The sequence below is a fragment of the Pipra filicauda genome, unplaced genomic scaffold (genome assembly GCF_003945595.2).
Source record: "Pipra filicauda isolate LSUMZ 115617 unplaced genomic scaffold, ASM394559v2 scaffold908_size54533_pilon, whole genome shotgun sequence".
In the NCBI taxonomy this organism is placed as follows: Eukaryota; Metazoa; Chordata; class Aves; order Passeriformes; family Pipridae; genus Pipra; species Pipra filicauda.
The window spans coordinates 22,096-37,467 of record NW_024105096.1 but is presented as its reverse complement, the minus strand read 5'-3'; the positions used below and the strand labels follow the sequence as shown (position 1 = coordinate 37,467).

Here is a 15,372-nt window from a genome sequence, read left to right as displayed (position 1 = left end):
CCAAAATTTCCAGACTTTTTTTCCTTAGGAAAAGAGCTGCTGTTCCATTTTTTCTCCCCTGCGCTGCAATGGCCGGTCCCACCTCCTGAAAAATTCAATCCAGCTGAAGATTGCTGCCAGACAAAAGGTACCACCACAGAAAGTTCTTGCTGCCTCACAAGTGCCCAGGCTGCCCCAAGAACTGCACGTGAAGCCAAAGCTTCCAACCTTTTTTCGTGGTGAAAAGAGCTGCTGTTCCCTTTTTTCAGCCCTGCTCTCAATGGCCGGTCCCACCTCCTGGAACACTGAATCCAACTGAAGATTCCTACCAGACAAAAGGTGCCACCACAAGAAAGGTCTTGCTGACCAAGAAGTGCCCAGGCTGCCCCAACAACTGCACCTGAAGCCAAAGGATCCAGACTTTTTTTTTTTCGTGGAAAGATCTGCTGTTCCCTTTTTCAGCACCATGCTACAATGGCTTGTCCCACCTCCTGAAAAATTTACTCCAAATGAAGATTCCTGCCAGACAAAAGGTGCCCCCACAGAAAGTTCTTGCTGCCCAAGAAGTTCCCAGGCTGCCCAACCAACCACACCTGAAAGCATAGCTGTCCCGATCTTTGTAAGATTCTGTATCTTTGGATGTGATATTGGCATGCTGTTGTTGTGTGGCAACAAGTGGACTTAAAAGGTTACAACACTTTAGGAGATCACCTTTCTGCTTATGGGTCCTGTTTTTTAAAGAAGGTATCAAGAAAAGAACTCTTTAGCCAAATATAAATTAAGACATTAATCAGAGCAAATGTATTGATTTTTATTTCCAATTGTACAACAAGTCATTCAACTATTTGCATACTCCAAAGCTGGGTTGGAAACTTCTCCCTCAGAAATAAGAAAAACTGTTTTCTGAGGCTGTTACTGACAGCCATGGCAGAGTTTCCAATAACAACTCCCCATTCTTGAAATGTAAAGCCTGAAAAATGAAACAAGCGTTAACCTGGAATTCTTGTTGCCAGCACTGATCTGGACAGAAGTTATTAGAGAGTGGAGCAAAGCTAGCACCACAAACAACCTTGGGCTCTGCATTCGTTGGTCATGGCAACAAAGTTTTGCTTTTCAACCCATCTGCTAAGGAAACCTTGCCAGAACTGTGAGTTTATAACACTACTTTTCTTAAGAAGTTAGGAGGCCTTAATCCAGTGTACACAGATGAGACCCTGAAGTAGGAGAGAGGCCAGCTGCTGATGATCAGTGCAGATGAGGAATCAGCTCTGCTGAGTAGGCTTCAAGCTTTGTGATTTTTACAAGTGGACTATTTCAAAACTGTTGTAGAAGAAACAGTCTTTTCTGTTTGATCAACTTTCCACTTTCAGAATACTGGAGTTTATCCCTCAAATTCAGCCTGTAGTTTCAAAAGATAAAAATCCTTCGAGGAAACCTTTCAGCCTCAGTAGCCAATTGCAACGTGCCCAGGGAAGTTCAGCAACAGCACCATTCATTAAATGAACTGTTCTGGACCAGCCATCCCAGAGAGATTGAGCTCCAGTGCTAAACCCCATAGAGTGCCAAGTGCCATAAGAGCTGATTTTTGGCTTCGCTGAGATTCTCTCTGGTTTCCTTTGGTGTAGCTGGCACATCTGGAGCAAAGGGTCTGGGCAAAAGTACATCCTTAGAAGTGTCCAGTACAAATCATGTGACAAGATTAGCGATTTCTCTAATTGAGGAAGTATATTAGATACAGAAATGTACTTTTCTACCTCCTCTTTCCGCACTGCTGCTGTATTCCTTCATCATGCCCTGTGAGCAGTCCCAGTGCTCTGTGATTGACGCCATAAGGGACTTGCTAACAGGGAACAAACACCTCCGAGACAAAAGGTGCCACCACAGAAAGCTCTTGCTGCCCAAGAAGTGCCCAGGCTGCCACAACGACTGCACCTGAAGCCAAAAGATCCAGACTTTCTTTCCTGGGGGAAAGGACTGCTGATTCACTTTTTTCACCCCTGCGCTGCAATGGCCCGTCCCACCTCTTGAAAAATTAATCCAAATGAAGATTCCTGCCAGACAAATGGTGCCACCACAGAAAGTTCTTGCTGCCCAAGAAGTTCCCAGGCTGCCCAACCAACCACACCTGAAAGCCAAAGCTTCCCGACTTTTTTTCCTGGTGGAAAGAGCTGCTGTTCCCTTTTTTCAGGCCTGTGATTCAATGGCCTGTCCCACCTTTTGAAGAATTAAATCCAACAGAAGATTCCTGCCAGACAAAAGGTGCCACCACAGAAAATTCTTCCTTCCCAAGAAGTTCCCAGGCTGCCCCAACAACTGTACCTGAAGCCAGAGGATCCAGACTTTTTTCCTTAGGGAAAGAGCTGCTGTTCCCTTTTTTCAGCCCTGCGCTGCAATGGCCGGTCCCACCTCCTGAAAAATTGAATCCAAATGAAGATTCCTGCCAGACAAAAGGTGCCACCACAGAAAGGTCTTCCTGCCCAAGAAGTTCCCAGGCTGCCCCAACAACTGTACCTGAAGCCAAAGGTTCCAGTCCTTTTTTCATGGTTGAAAGAGCTGCTGTTCCCTTTTTTCAGCCCTGCGCTGCAATGGCTGGTCCCACCTCCTGAAAACTTCAATCCAAATGAAGATTTCTGCCAAACAAAAGGTGCCACCACAGAAAACTCTTCCTGCCCAAGAAGTTCCCAGGCTGCCCCAAACAACTGCACCTGAAGCCAAAGCTTCCAGACTTTTTTTCCTTAAGGAAAGAACTGATGTTCCCTTTTTTCTGCTTTGTGCTGCAAGGGGCGGTCTCACCTTTTAAAAGATTGAATCGAAATGTAGATTCCTGCTCGACAAAAGGTGCCACCACAGAAAGTTCTTGCTGCCCAAGAAGTGCCCAGGCTGCCCCACCAACTGCACCTGAAGCTAAAGCTTCCAGACTTTTTTTCCTGGTGGAAGGAGCTGCTGTTCCCTTTTTTCAGCCCTGCGCTGCAATGGCCTGTCCCACCTCCTGGAAAATTGAATCCAGCTGAAGATTCCTACCAGACAAAAGGTGCCACCAACAGAAAGGTCTTTTTTCTGCCCTTGAAGTACCCAGGGTGCACCAACAACTGCACCTCAGAGCCAAAATTTCCAGACTTTTTTTCCTTAGGAAAAGAGCTGCTGTTCCATTTTTTCTCCCCTGCGCTGCAATGGCCGGTCCCACCTCCTGAAAAATTCAATCCAGCTGAAGATTGCTGCCAGACAAAAGGTACCACCACAGAAAGTTCTTGCTGCCTCACAAGTGCCCAGGCTGCCCCAAGAACTGCACGTGAAGCCAAAGCTTCCAACCTTTTTTCGTGGTGAAAAGAGCTGCTGTTCCCTTTTTTCAGCCCTGCTCTCAATGGCCGGTCCCACCTCCTGGAACACTGAATCCAACTGAAGATTCCTACCAGACAAAAGGTGCCACCACAAGAAAGGTCTTGCTGACCAAGAAGTGCCCAGGCTGCCCCAACAACTGCACCTGAAGCCAAAGGATCCAGACTTTTTTTTTTTTCGTGGAAAGATCTGCTGTTCCCTTTTTCAGCACCGTGCTACAATGGCTTGTCCCACCTCCTGAAAAATTTACTCCAAATGAAGATTCCTGCCTAACAAAAGGTGCCCCCACAGAAAGTTCTTGCTGCCCAAGATGTGCCCAGGCTGCACCAACTGCACCTCAAAGCCAAAGCTTCCAGACTTTTTTTCCTTAGAGATAGAGCTGCTGTTCCCTTTTTTCAGCCCTGCGCTGCAATGGCCTGTCCCACCTCCTGAAAAATTCAATGCAAATGAAGATTCCTGCCAGACAAAAGGTGCCACCACAGAAAGCTCTTGCTGCCCCAGAAGTGCCCAGGCTGCCCCAACAACTGCACCTCAAAGCCAAAGCTTCCAGCCTTTTTTTCCTGGTGGAAAGAGCTGCTATTCCCTTTTTCAGCCCTGCGCTGCAATGGCCTGTCCTACCTTTTGAAAAATTAAATCCCACAGAAGATTCCTGCCAGACAAAAGGTGCCACCACAGAAAACTCTTCCTTCCCAAGAAGTGCCCATGCTTCACCAACTACACCTGAAGCCAAAGCTTCCAGCCTTTTTCTCCTGATGGAAAGAGCTGCTGTTCCCTTTTTTCAGCCCTGCGCTGCAATGGCCGGTCCCACCTCCTGGAACATTGAATCCAAATGAAGATTCCTGCCAGACAAAAGGTACCACAACAGAAAGTTCTTCCTGCCCAAGAAGTTCCCAGGCTGCCCCAACAACTGCACCTCAAAACCAAAGCTTCCAGACTTTTTTTCCTGGTGGAAAGAGCTGCTGTTCCCTTTTTTCTGCCCTGCGCTGCAATGGCCGGTCCCACCTCCTAGAAAAAATTCTCTAAATGAAGATTCCTGCCAGACAAAAGGTGCCACCACAGAAAGCTCTTTGCTTCCCAAGAAGTGCCCAGGCTGCCCCACCAACTGGACCTCAAAGCCAAAGCTTCCAGACTTTTTTTCCTTAGGGAAAGAGCTGCTGTTCCCTTTTTTCTGCCATGCGCTGCAATGGCCGGTCCCACCTCCTGGAACATTGAATCCAAATGAAGATTCCTACAAGACAAAGGGTGCCACCACCGAAAGTTCTTGCTGCCCCAGAATTGCCTAAACTGCCCCAACAACTGCACCTGAAGCCAAAGGATCCCGACTTTTTTATTCCTTAGGGAAAGAGCTGCTGTTCCCTTTTCTCAGGCCTGAGCTACAATGGCCTGTCACAACTCCTTAAAAATTTTCTCTAAATGAAGATTCCTGCCAGACAAAAGGTGCCACCACAGAAAGCTCTTTGCTGCCCAAGAAGTGCCCAGGCTGCCCCACCAACTGCACCTCAAAGCCAAAACTTCCTGACTTTTTTTCCTTAGGGAAAGAGCTGCTGTTCCCTTTTTTCAGGCCTGCGCTGCAATGGCCGGTCCCACCTCCTGGAAAATTTCCTCTAAATGAAGATTCCTGCCAGACAAAAGGTGCCACCACAGAAAGTTCTTCCTATCCAAGAAGTGCCCAGGCTGCCCCAGGAACTGCACCTGAAGCCAAAACTTCCAGACTTTTTTTCTTGGTGGAAGGAGCTGCTGTTCCCTTTTTTCTGCCCTGCGCTGCAATGGCCGGTCCCACCTCCTGGAAAATTTACTCCAAATGAAGATTCCTGCCAGACAAAAGGTGCCACCACAGAAAGTTCTTCCTGCCCAAGAAGTGACCAGACTACCCCAACAACTGTACCTGAAGACAGAGCTTCCAGTCTTTTTTCCTGGTGGAAAGAGCTGCTGTTCCCTTTTTTCAGGCCTGCGCTGCAATGGCCGGTCCCACCTCCTGGAAAATTCAATCCAGTCGAAGATTCCTGCCAGACAAAAGGTGTCACCACAGAAAAATCTTCCTACCCAAGAAGTGCCCAGGCTGCTCCAACAACTGCACCTCAAAGCCAAAGTTTCCAGACTTTTTTTCTTGATGGAAGGAGCATCTGTTCCCTTTTTTCAGGCCTGCGCTGCAATGGCCGGTCCAACCGTCTGGAATTTTGAATCCAAATCAAGATTCCTCCTAGAAAAAGCTGCCACCAGAAAAAACTCTTGCTGCCCAAGAAGTTCCCAGGCTGCCCCAAGAACTGCACCTCAAAGCCAAAGCCTCCAGACTATTTTTCCTGTTGGAAAGAGCTGCTGTTCCCTTTTTTCTGCCCTACTCTGCAATGGCCAGTCCCACCTTCTGGAAAATGTTATTTAAATGTAGATTCCTGCCAGACAAAAGGTGCCACCACTGAAAGTTCTTGCTTCCCAAGAAGTGCCCAGACTACCCCAACAACTGCACCTGAAGCCAAAGCTTCCAGACTTTTTTTCCTAGTGGAAAGAGCTGCTGTTCACTTTTTTCTCCCCTACTCTGCCATGGCCTGTCCCACCTCCTGAAAATAGAATGTAAATGAAGAGTCCTGCCAGAGAAAAGGTGCCACCAGAAAAAACTCTTGCTGCCCAAGAAGTGCCCAGACTACCCCAACAAATGCACCTCAAAACCAAAGTTTCCAGACTTTTTTCCTGGTGGAAGGAGCTGCTGTTCCCTTTTTTTCTGCCCTGCGCTGCAATGGCCGGTCCCACCTCCTGGAAAATTAAATCCAAATGAAGATTCCTGCCAGACAAAAGGTGCCACCACAGAAAGTTTTTCCTTCCCAAGAAATGCCCAGACTACCCCAACAACTCCACCTGAAGCCAAAGCTTCCAGACTTTTTTTCCTGGTGGAAGGTGCTGCTGTTCCCTTTTTTCTGCCCAGCGCTGCAATGGCCGGACCCACTTCCTGCTAAGAGAATGTAAATGAAGATTCCTCCGAGACAAAAGGTGCCACCAGAAAAAACTCTTCTGCCCAAGAAGTGCCCAGACTACCCCAACAACTGCACCTCAAAGCCAAAGCTTCCAGACTTTTTTTCCTGGTGGAAGGAGCTGCTGTTCCCTTTTTCCGGCCCTGCGCTGCAATGGCCCGTCCCACCTCCTGGAAAATTGAATCCAGCTGAAGATTCCTGCCAGACAAAAGGTGCCACCAGAAAAAAATCTTGCTGGCCAAGAAGTGCCCAGACTACCCCACCAACTTCACCTCAAAGCCAATGTTTCCAGACTTTTTTTCCTGGTGGAAGGAGCTGCTGTTCCCTTTTTTCAGGCCTGCGCTGCAATGGCCGGTCCCACCTCCTGGAAAAATTTACTCCAACTGAAGCTTCCTGCCAGACAAAAGGTGGCACCACAGAAAGCTTTTTGCTGCCTGAGAAGTGCCCAGGCTGCCCCAGCAACTCCACCGTAAGCCAAACCTTCCAGACTTTTTTTCCTGGTGGAAAGAGCTGCTGTTCTCTTTTTTCAGCCCTGCGCTGCAATGACCGGTCCCACCTCCTGTAAAATTAAATCCAAATGAAGATTCCTGCCAGACAAAAGGTGCCACCACAGAAAGTTCTTCCTGCCCAAGAAGTGCCCAGACTGCCCCAGCAACTACACCTGATGCCAAAGCTTCCATACTTTTTTTCCTGGTGGAAAGAGCTGCTTTTCACTTTTTTCTGCCCTACTCTGCAATGGCCGGTCCCACCTCCTGGAAAATAGAATCCAGCTGAAGATTCCTGCCAAACAAAAGGTGCCACCACAGAAAGTTCTTCCTGCCCAAGAAGTGCCCAGACTCCCCCAGCAACTACACCTGAAACCAAAGGTTTCAGACTTTTTTTCCTGGTGGAAAGAGCTGCTGTTCCCTTTATTCTGCCCTACCCTGCAATGGCCTGTCCCATCTCCTGGAAAATGGAATTTAAATGAAGATTCCTGCCAGACAAAAGGTGCCACCACAGAAAACTCTTGCTGCCCCAGAAGTTCCCAGGCTGCCCCAACAACTCCACCTGAAGCCAAAGCTTCCAGACTTTTTTTCCTGGTGGAAAGAGCTGCTGTTCCCTTTTTTCAGCCCTGCACTGTAATGGCCAGTCCCAACTCCTGAAAAATATACTCCAAATGAAGATTCCTGCCAGACAAAAGATACCACTACATAAAGATCTTTGCTGCCGAAGAAGTACCCAGGCTGCCCCAACAACTACACCTCAAAGCCAAAGCTTCCAGTCTTTTTTTTCTTAGGTAAGGAGCTGCTGTTCCCTTTTTTCAGCCCTGCTCTGCAATGACCAGTCCCATCTCCTGGAAAATTGAATGGAAATCAAGATTTCTGCCAGACAAAAGGTGCCACCACAGAAAACTCGTCCTGCCCAAGAAGTGCCCAGGCTGCCCCAGCAACTGCACCTGAAAGCGAAAGCTTCCAGCCTTTTTATCCTTAGGGAAAGAGCTGCTGTTCCTTTTTTTTAGACCTGCGCTGCAATGGCCGGTCCCACCTCCTGGAAAATGGAATCCAACTGAAGATTCCTGCCAGACAAAAGGTGCCACCACAAAAAACTCTTACTGCCCAAGAAGTGCCCAGGCTGCCCCAACAACTGCACCTGAAAGCGAAAGTTTCCAGACTTTTTTTCCTTGTGGAATGAGCTGCTGTTCCCATTTTCAGCCTTTTGGCTTTCCTGTGCTTGGGGTACACAGAAAAAAGCATCTTTTACATCCAACACTGCAAAACAAATCAAATTGTCCCTTAATTTAGTCAAGTGTGTAAGTATTTTTACAACAGGATGTATAGTTTGGGTTTGTTGATTTACTGCTCTCAGATCCTGTACTAACCTGTAGGTTCCATTCGGTTTCTTCACTGGAAGAATTGGAGTGTTAAATCTGATTCACACTCTATCAACAGTCCTAATTTCAAAAAGTTTTCAATTATTGGCTCAATTTTTTTCTGTCCACTAACCTCAGTGGATATTGTTTCTTTGCTACTGGCTTAGCTCCTGGTTGCAGTTCTATCTGAATAGGAGTTGCCCATTTTGACTTACCCGGGGTGTCAGTGGCCCATACCAGGGGGTACACTTGGTTTGTAATCTGATCAATATCTTGATTGTTTGGCTTTGGTTCCATGCAGCTCATAGCTAAACTCAGAGCTGCCAGCAATTGTTCTTCTTTCACCTTGAATTCAATTTTGCCTTGCTTAAATTTTATTACAGCTCCCAAATTTTCTAATAAGTCTCTGCCCAGTAAGGGTTTAGGTGAACTTGGTAAATACAGAAACTGATGCAATCCCATTTGTTTCCCGATTTTAAACTTTAGAGGTTTTAAAAAGAAAGCTTTTTCTGATTGGCCAGTGGCACCAATAACCTGTACATAATCATCAGTTTTAAGTATCAATTCCTGATTTAAAACCGAAAATGTTGCTCCAGTGTCGATCAAAAAATCCAGTTTTTCTTTTTCTTCCCCTAGCCAAATTGTAACCAGCGGGTCTGCCAGGGAAAAACCAGCCGGTCCCCGTCAATCACTGTCTTGGTGGGCTATGACAGCCCCCCCTGAATTTCTATTTACCCATGTGGGGCACTCTCTTTTCCAGTGTCCCTCCTTTTTACGATAAGTACATTGATTTTGACCTATCTCTGTTTGCTTAAAGGGTGAACCTCCCCTTCCCCATGTTGCTTGTCCCTGGCCACGACCCCTGTAATATCGTCCAGCTGTTACCGGGTTCTGTGTTAAAACTGCAATCATTGCTCTTGTAATCCTTCTATCTTCCTTCTTTTCTCTGTTGTTATACACTTTCCAGGCTTCATTCATCAAAACCTCTAAATCTTTATTGGCAGGGTGATCTATTTTCTGCAATCTTTTTCTAATATCAGGATTACTTTGTCCCCACTAAATGTAGTTTACCTTCTTCTGATGATGGATCTAAGGTGGTATATTTTCTCATAGCAGCCCTCAGTCTATCCAGAAACTCTGTGGGGGTTTCATTTCGTCCCTGCCTTACATCATACAAGGCTGCCCAATTCACTGCTTTAGGGATAGCATTTTGTAATCCCACCATAATCAAATCTCTATATTTTACCAACATTTTATAATGCTCTGACCTGTTTGGATCCCAGTTAGGTTGTTGCAATGGAAAAATTTGATCTACATCCCCTGTTAAAACTCCCGTGGCAATCTGGCTCATTACCTCTCGTCTAGCTGTTTTTATTACCAGGTCTTACTCTGTTTCTGTCAGTTCTGATAACATCAAATCAATATAAGTCCAGTCTGTTTCTTGATTCTTTGCAATTAATTCAAATCTCTTAGCCACTTTCTCAGGATTTTCCCTGAAGCACTTAGCTTCCTCTCTCCAGCTGTTCAAATCCCTAGCCGAAAAGGGTGCTTTCACTTTTGCCTGCGTGCCTGTAGGTGCTATTACCTGACGCAGAGGCACTAACATATGACCAGTCCCTGCTGTTTGAGCCCTTGTCTTGACCCCGCTCCTTCTTCTACCACTCTGTGCCGAAGCCTGCCCACGATGAGTGCTACTTATCCCTTCCTCGGGGTCATCTATGCTCTCAGCTATACTTCTAGAATCATCTGCTCCTAATCCCAATTCCTGCGGGCTACCTGGTCCTTGCCTAGGTGGCTCCGGTCCTCTAAAATAAGCTGACTGTAATTCCTGAGGGTCCAAGATACTATCTCCATCACTCTCTCTCCTTCCCAGCTTAAGACACCTCTGACCTATGCTACAGGCATCACAGCAATGCTTTTTTGGCTTAGTATTTTTCTGATTTCTTTCTAATGCCAACACAAGAGGGTCCTGGGGGGCTACATTAATTCCACAGCTTTTCTACCACTCTGGTTTATTCCTTAGCGTAAAAAACATGTCGGCATACATGACTTCATCCCACTTTTGCTCCCTATGGAGAAATAACATAAGCTGTAAAATGGTGGTGTAATTAATGCTCCCCTCTGGAGGCCATTTTTCGCCATCATCTAAAGTATACAAAGGCCACCAATTCTGGCAATATTTTAAAAAGGTCTTTTTGCTCAAATTACCCCCAGGAGTTCCTCCTAATTCTTTCCAGTGACTCAATATACATCCTACGGGAGTCTTAGAATTTATCTCCTTACTTCCACCGATTCCCATTATGAAAGCAGGGAATTAGATCTGAAATACGCTAACAACCACAACTACTATATTCTACACAATATTCAACCACCAAACCCTAATATTGCTTTTCAGCAAAAGATTTCCTAAAATTACCAGCCTTATAACCAGCTTCTAAAATTACTAGTTCTTGTAACCAACTTGCACTAATACAAAAATCCACAAGATGTTGCCCTTAGACCACAAATACACCTGGCTCTCACAACGAGCCTATATATCCACATAAATCCACAAGATACTGCTGTTAACCACCGAACGCACACTTTATAACAAATCTGTATACTCAAAACACAAAATCCAAACCAGATGTTAAACTTCTGGGCGTATTGAAAGAGACACTGGCCTATGAATCCTACAACAATAATACCGGACGCACCTAGTTTCCTCTAGAGTTTGATTATTTCCACATCTAACACAATACAAATTTAAAGTCCAACCTAACCTTATTTCTTGGGAGGATCTGGGTCCTAGAATGTACTTAAAACAGTTGTTACATAGAGCACGCACATACAATGAACAATTGCAAAATGGACAGATCTTAATTCTGGGTTTTAAGCTATGTGGTAGATGTGCTGCTGCGGTCGCCAAATGAATCCAAAAAATCGGTCTGACAAACTGCTCAGAGACTTTTGATCTTTTGAGCAGCAAAGGTGTTTATTAGCAGTGCTGGGAGCAAGCCAGCTATTGCTGGAAAAACTTGCTCACCGGCTCCTCAGAAAATCAGCACTTTTATACAATTTTCAGATGTGATTAAATGCATATTCAAACGATTACAACATCTACAATACATATTAAAATAGGCGGAGCTTGGGGTGGTGCTTCTCTTGGCACCCCATTTGGAGGGGTCGTTCCCATCTTCATCCATAGGGCAAGGGTCTCTAACTCCTCTTCCTCAGCTTGACCCTTCTTCTTTTCCATTGTTCTTGACCCGCTCACTGAAGCTAGAAAAAGGCCCTGGCTCCAGGCCTGTTTCTCCTATTCAAATGTCTGCCTGATCCTGCTGTATTTCTAATTTACTACTTCTAGGCCTATTACATGTTCTTGTACTATTCTCTTAAGCTTTGGTCCAGTAAGTAGAACAAAACGGGTACAGATCGTTTTGGATGTTGGTAACTTGTTTGCAGGCCCAAATTTCTTAGTTAACTCTTTTGGGCCTAGCCTCCTGTATCAGGGTGTCAGAGCTGGTGGAGCTTTTCTTCCTGTCAGAAAACAGCCTAAGAAAGAACTAGTGCCACCAAGGGCAGCTGGGGTGGCCTAGACTGGTGACAAGAAGTCAGAAATTTCCCTCCAAGGTCAGTGTTGTGGTGCAATATGTCACAAAGAAGGAGTCTGGATGAGCCCAAGGCTTTGTGTGTGCAGGAAGAGCCAGGGAGGACACAGAGATGTCAGTGCAGGAAGGTGCCAGCCAGGTGGGGCAGCCGGGGGGATGACGACAGCCTGCAGGGAAAGGGGCAGGGCATGGACACCGTAGGACAGCCTGGGCTGGAAAGGAGACAGGGAGGGGGAGAAGCTGAAAGGCCCTGACACAGCCACCTTCTGCAGGCCTTTGGCCATGGCTGCTGTCTGTGCCCCTGATGCCAGGAGGAGGGGAGTGGCCCTTGCAGCCCTGGGGCCTCATGGACTCCTTGTCCCTGCTCAGCAGCCTGGCAGGTGCCACCCCATGGTCCTGCCCTTGGCATTGCACATCCCACATCCCAGTGCCCCAGGAAGAGCCCTGAGGAATGAGGCAGGGACAGGATCTGTCTTCCCAGGGGCTGGGGGTCAGGCCTTGGTCCTCTGGATTAAGGAAACAAGTCAAGGTTTATTCAGCATCAGAGCCACCTTTCCCTTGCTTGTCCATCCTTGTCATCACTGTCTGAAGTTTTCTGCTCTAACTGGAACCTGGGGACACGTTCTCAGTTGTGTCCCTCAGTGAGACTCATTTGCACTACAAGAAACTTCAGTGTTTCAATCTCACTTTGACTTCTGGAAAAGTTGTTTGAGCTTCCTCTCAGGGACTGAGTCTCATGTAAACAACATCAAACCCCCCTGAGGGTCATGAAATGCCTGGGGCTGTTGCTGTGCTGCTGAGCTGGGCCAGGCTCCTGGCACACAGGGAGCTCCTGGCAAGCAAGAAGAGCTTCAAAGAGACAGCTCTGCTGGTGAGCAGCTCCTCTGCACAGCCCAGCAGGGCTGAGGGCACTGCCAGGGCAGCTCAGGGACACCAGCAGGGCACAGACAGAGCTTCAAGGGGCTCAGCACTGGCAGGAGGGCTGAGAGCTCCCTGCAGGAGGAATCTTGGCAGGGCTGCACATGGTGAGTCTGTGGCTGCAGGGCAGTGCAGGGGCAGCTCCTGGAGGCATCTCCTAAAGCTGGCCCAGCCCCAGCTGATGGGATGGGTGAGCAGGGGCTGTTTTGGGGCACTTTGGAAGAGCTGTGAAGCCGGGGGTGCAGCCAGGGGTGCCCAGGGCTGTGGGGCAGAGCAGGGTCCTGCAGCCCAGGGTGCTGTGCTGGGCAGGGACTCTGTTGCCTGCCAGGGGCAGCTCTCAGCCGGCCTGGGGAGCTGCTGCCAGGGCTGGGGCAGAAGGGCTGTGGGCAAGGAGAAAACCCTTGTAGGTGAGGGCAGGATCCTTTTGATGCCATGGTGTTGCAGGGTCAGACCTGCTCACAGCTCCAGATCACTACACGACATTTAATGGAGAATTTTTTGCAAAGCTTACAAAAGACAGGGGCTACAGGAAAAGAATTAGTCCTGAGGTGTGTTTCCTGCTTAGGCCTTGTAGCATAGACATTGTTCTCTCAGGTCAGGAGGCTGCACTGAAATTCAAACTGTTTTCCTCTCGGAGATGAATATTTCAGGCAGGATCAGAAATGAGCACAGGATCCTGGGCAGTGCTGAGCCTTCCCTGAGGGTGGGCACTCTCCTGTACCAACCCTTGGCTTCTCTGCAGGAAGGCTCCTGTCCTGCTCTGTCCAGCACAGCTGCACCTCTGGGCTGGCACAGGGGACACTTCACAGAGCTGACCTTGGAAACAACATTGTCCTGCTCTCATCACTGCATTGTGGATGTAGTTTTCAATATTTGTTTGTGTGAAATCAAAGTGAATGCAGCACAAGGTAAAGAGCAGATGGGAAACAGGCTGAAGGACTCTGCAGCTCTCCTGGCTCTGCTTTTAACCAGAGATCTGAGCCCTTTTGTCTCTTGTCTTTTCTAAAGATTCTTCACATTTTTAACAATAAAAATGAGAATTTTTACTCCTAAAAAGAACACTCTGCAGATTTAATGGTGGAACATATCTAACAGAAGAATTATTCTAAAGACAATAGAAGCCTCTGTTCTGCAGTCCACACTCTTGTGATTAGGGGGGTCAGAAATGGAGCTTTTCCATTAAAGGTGGGTTACATCTGACATCCCCTGTGATCATCAGAGCTGTCACAAACCAGCTCCATGTTGCACTGCAGCAGAGCAAAGCTGAGCCCTTGGCAGCACATGGGAAGAATTCTTGCTGCTCACACCACTCTGAGCCAGCATAAGGGAAATATAATTATTTTGGGGGGATTACTATGAAAGATCGAGTATCTCTGCTGAGAGGGGTATCTCCTAATTGTTCCCTAACTTTTCCTTTTCTGAACAGACCCTGTGCTAAGGAACAGCAAATGTCCAACAGCAGCTTCATGCCCCAGTTCCTCCTCCTGGCATTTGCAGACAGGCGGGAGCTGCAGCTCCTGCACTTCTGGCTCTTCCTGGCCATCTCCCTGGCTGCCCTCCTGGCCAACGGCCTCATCCTCAGCGCCGTAGCCTGGGACCACCACCTGCACACCCCCATGGGCTTCTTCCTGTTCAACCTCTCCCTCACAGACCTGGGCTGCATCTGCACCACTGTCCCCAAAGCCACGCACAATTCCCTCTGGGGCACCACAACCATCTCCTACATGGGATGTGTTGCACAGCTCTTTTTCTTTGCCTTTTTCATGTCAGCAGAGTTTTCCCTCCTCACCACCATGTGCTACGACCGCTACGTTGCCATCTGCAAACCCCTGCACTACGGGACCCTCCTGGGCAGCAGAGCTTGTGCCCACATGGCAGCAGCTGCCTGGGCCACTGGGTTTCTCAATGCTCTGCTGCACACAGCCAATACATTTTCCCTGCCCCTGTGCCAGGGCAATGCCCTGGGCCAGTTCTTCTGTGAAATCCCACACATCCTCAAGCTGTCCTGCTCACACTCAGGCTACGTCAGGGAAATTTGGCTTCTTGTGGTGGGTGCCTGTTTCGTGTTTGGCTGTTTTGTTTTCATTGTTTTCTCCTATGTGCAGATCTTCAGGGCTGTGCTGAGGATCCCCTCTCAGCAGGGACAGCACAAAGCCTTTTCCACGTGCCTCCCTCACCTGGCTGTGGTCTCCCTGTTCCTCAGCATTAGCACATTTGCCTACCTGAAGCCCCCCTCCAACTCCTCCCCATCCCTGGATCTGGTGGTGTCAATTCTGTACTCGGTGGTTCCTCCAGCACTGAACCCCCTCATCTACAGCCTGAGGAACCAGGAGCTCAAGGATGCCCTGAGAAAAATGATGACTGGATGCTTTTCAGGAGCAATAAAGCACCAGTTTTCTGGTGTGTAACATTCAGAATGGGATTCCTTAATGACCCAGCCTTCCTGCTCAGGTTTGTCGAGGAGGTCATCGGGTTCTTCTTGCAATAATTTTCTGTGCAATTAAATATTGTTATGCATCTGCCTTCTAATTTAGTGTCTACTCATTGAATTTTACCCAGAGATGTATAACTGATGAATTGTACTCTCTGAGTATTTAAACAAAATAAAGGACCCTGTAGTGCCTTCTTTGTCCCAGACCCTTCTTCTTAGCTGTTCCCAAAGGACAGCACACTGCAGGACAGGGTGTATTGGCAAAGGGGAAGGGGACAAGAATCCCAGCCCAGCAGCACTGCCAGG

General features: G+C 47.7%; 1 pseudogene; it reads left to right on the top strand.

The window, feature by feature from the left end:
* Nucleotides 1-14,083: 14,083 nt before the first annotated feature.
* LOC113983390 lies at nt 14,084-15,123 on the top strand (annotated as a pseudogene).
* Nucleotides 15,124-15,372: the final 249 nt, after the last annotated feature.